The sequence below is a fragment of the Protobothrops mucrosquamatus genome, unplaced genomic scaffold (assembly GCF_001527695.2).
Source record: "Protobothrops mucrosquamatus isolate PMUCROS unplaced genomic scaffold, P.Mucros_1.0 scaffold133, whole genome shotgun sequence".
Classification (NCBI taxonomy): domain Eukaryota; kingdom Metazoa; phylum Chordata; class Lepidosauria; order Squamata; family Viperidae; genus Protobothrops; species Protobothrops mucrosquamatus.
The window spans coordinates 151255-155227 of record NW_015386500.1 but is presented as its reverse complement, the minus strand read 5'-3'; positions in this window follow the sequence as shown (position 1 = coordinate 155227).

The following is a 3973-nucleotide window of genomic DNA, read 5'->3' as shown; positions in this document are numbered from 1 at the left end:
GATGGGGAGAAACAGACTCAGGCTCAACCCTTCCAAGACTGAGTGGCTGTGGTTGCCGGCTCCCAGGTATAGTCAGCTGACTCCATCGCTGACTATAGGGGGCGAAACTTTGGCTCCCTCAGAGAGGGTACGCAATCTGGGTGTCCTCCTGGATCCACGGCTGACACTGGAAGACCAGTTGACGGCTGTGGCCAGGGGGTGTTTTACCGGGTACGCCTGGTACACCAGTTGCGGCCTTTTCTGGACCGGGATGCCTTGCGCACAGTTACCCATGCTCTTGTCACCTCCCGCCTGGACTACTGTAACGCTCTCTACATGGGGCTCCCCTTGAGGAGCATTCGGAGGCTCCAGTTAGTCCAGAATGCGGCCGCGCGGGCGGTGATGGGAGTGACTCGTCGCTCACATGTAACGCCGCTGCTGCGCGAGCTGCACTGGCTGCCTGTGGCCTTCCGGGTGCGCTTCAAGGTGTTGATTATCATCTTTAAAGCGCACCATGGCATCGGACCTGGCTACCTCCAAGACCGTCTTCTGCCACAGATCACCTCTCACTGGCCGATACGCTCCCACAGAGAGGGTCTCCTCAGGGTGCCGTCAACCAGACAGTGCCAGTTGGCGACCCCCAGGGGGAGAGCCTTCTCTGTTGGAGCTCCCACCCTCTGGAACGAGCTGCCCCCAGAGATCCGGGTGATTCCGGATCTCCCCTCCTTCCGCCGCGCCCTCAAGACATGGCTGTTTCAGCTGGCAGGTCTGGCCTAGGGATATTTTAAATTGGATTTTAATCAATTTTTAAAATAAGAAAAGGCCTATTTAAATATATCTTTTAATTTATTTTAAATTTTGTATATTTGTATCAATTGCTCTGTTTTTTAACTGGCTGTAAGCCGCCCTGAGTCCACCAGGAGAAGGGTGTGATATAAATACAATAAACTGAAACTGAAACTGAAACTAAACATCTTTTAATATTAGAGGCTCTTGAAGTAGGGAATAACTTCTAAGGTATCTTGGATGTTGACAGCTCTACTGTATAGCATTTTAATACACTCCTTGCATCTTCTTTTGATCTCTTTTGAATCAGTTACGATCTGTTCATTAGTATCCTTAGCATACCAATTCAAGGCTCAAACCTCCTTCTGAGTTCTTTTGAAATACTTTTCATGTTTTTCCATTAATTCTATCCATAGGTATCCACAACTACCTGAGATGGCTTAAGGATGATGACACATATGTGCTGATGTTATGACATAAACCTCTCCTTACTTACTGACACAAGTGCAGAAGGAATGGATTTAATATTCTGTTGACATATGTTTCATCACTTTCCTCCATCTCCTGTGGGGACAGTTGTGGACATACCTCGGTGGAGTTAACATCTGGTTTGTTTGTCTGTGCTTATATCATGGTGACTAACTATTACTAGTGAGTAGTGGCTAGAGTATTTTGGATTAAAAAGGTATAAAATGTAATTGCTAACATGTAAGTATGACATTTATTTATTTAATTGAATTTAGTATAGCTGCCCAGTTCAACAGCTTACAAGAATCCAATACTAGATAAAACCATTCAAAACATAAAATAAGAAAAGCTCAAAGCAGCCTGGACTAAAATAGTCAATAAAACGGCACAGCATTCCCCCCACTCTCACAAAACAAACAAAACAAAACCATATTAAGCCATTGCTTGGAACCAAAGCAAAGTCTTTAAGTCTTTTTGGAACCCCAGGAAAGAAGATGTCATTCATATCTCTGGAGGGATACTCTCCTGAGAGTGAGGGCAATGACAGAGAAAACATGTTTTTTAGGTCCCAAAAAGTAACTATAAGGGACACAGAGCAAACCCATTCTGCCCAAACATAACGGGTGGGCAGAATCAATGAGAGAAAGGTAATCTGTCAGGAATCAGTTCCAAGGCCCTGAATGGTTTTAAAGATAACAACAAGCACCTTGAATTGCACCCAGAAACCAACTGGCAACCAATGGAGCCAGTAAAGGAATGATAACACATGAGCACAGCAAGGAGTGCTCATTACTGTTTGCACTGCTACATTTTGAACCAGCTGTAACTTCCAGTTGATCTGCAAGGACAGCTCCATATAGCTCCTTTTCAATAGTCCAGTCATGAGGCAACCAAGACATCCAGCAGGACTCCCAAGTTGTTCACAAGTCTCAAATGGGAAACCTCATCCAAGACCAACAGTGGAAACACCTGGAATTAACCACTGAAGAAGGTGAACTACTGTGACATAGTGATCCCCATTCCCAAGCCCCACAAAAAGAAGAATGTCACAGTCAACAGTTTTGAAAGCTACTAAGAAATCAAGGAACACAGAAATAGATGCACTACCTTAAATCCAGCTCTGAGGCTGATCTTCAGTGATGCTAGCTACTGCTAGAAGTAGTAAGTAAGTGGTTTTAACTAGAAGCTGTCAGTAGCAATTAACATTATAACTGGCTTACTGTTAAGTATATTGCCTGCAGTTCTGAACAAAGGAAGCTAAGCCTAGTAATTACAATCTTTGACAATAATATNGCCTAGGGATATTTTAAATTGGATTTTAATCAACTTTTAAAATAAGAAAAGGCCTATTTAAATATATCTTTTAATTTATTTTAAATTTTGTATATTTGTATCAATTGCTCTGTTTTTTAACTGGCTGTAAGCCGCCCTGAGTCCACCAGGAGAAGGGCGGGATATAAATACAATAAACTGAAACTGAAACTGAAACTGACTAACTGAAGCCTTTTTGAGAAGACTGGGGGGGGGTAAGCGTACCGTTTGCATGATCATTTTGGTTCTGCAACACTTGTTGACAATGCCTCTACTAATATTGTGAGTGATAATTTATCTTATAAAATTTTGGAAGAGTCTGTAAAGTAGAACAACCCTTCATTTCTCTCTATATAAATGCTTAAATTTTGCCTTAGAAACAGAATTCAAGATGATCATGAAAAGATAAAACCTAGCAAAATAAATTTCCATAATGATAAATATAAATTTCCACATTTAGACTGGAAAAAAACCTAACGTGCACAAGATATATGGTATGGCAATAGTACCTGTAGAAAGGATTCAAGAATCAAATTCCTGCAGTGTCACCTAAATTCAAAACAAATGGGCTGAGTTATATGGGCCCACCCAGTTTTAAGGATTCTGGGGACCACAAAAGATGTTGGTTGGGCCACATGCAGACCAGAGATTGCACTTCTAATACTCTTAGTTTAAATCATCCTTGAAGTTTCCTCCAAACAATTATGCTATCCCACTTTGTAAGATTCATCTGTTTCACACATCTTTACTGTCTAATGACAGTTTCCACTAGAATCCAATTGCTATTCTTACAGATCAGTCTGTTGCTGTTAAACATTAACAGTAAAAAGGCGTTGTCTCCCACTGAAGAAATAATTGCTTGTTTATCTGAACAGTTGCAGATTTCATATCTTAAATTGACCCCAGACTACAGAATTCTGCTGATTTCCCTTTTTCAAACTGAACTATGCAAAATCAAGCATGTGTTTCTCAGCTAATGAAAACTGCTGGCTATTATATGTAACTAACATCTATCAGTATTCTCTTTGGTAGAAGCACTTATTAACGGTGGCTAAAAAAGTTATCACATTTCCATGCATTGCAGCTGAATTTAAAATGTATATATATAAAGAAACTGAAAGTAAGATTCACATTAAGATAATGAATGTATGGACTTCCATATGTTGATGAATTCCATTGCTCAGGCCTTTAACGAATAGGAGCTGCCATTCATTAGTCTGGAAACCACAGGATTCCCAATCTTGATTTATACTTATGATGTATTGGTCACAGCTTTTGATAGAATCACCTTTGTTGCAGTAATTGATCTGTTTGTAGTAAATCAAATATATTTTCTATAGTGCTCCATTTTGGATTATTATAACCTAGTAGCTCATGCACAAGATGGCAAGTTCTCCTTTGTAGAAACCGAATATGGAGGATGCTCAAA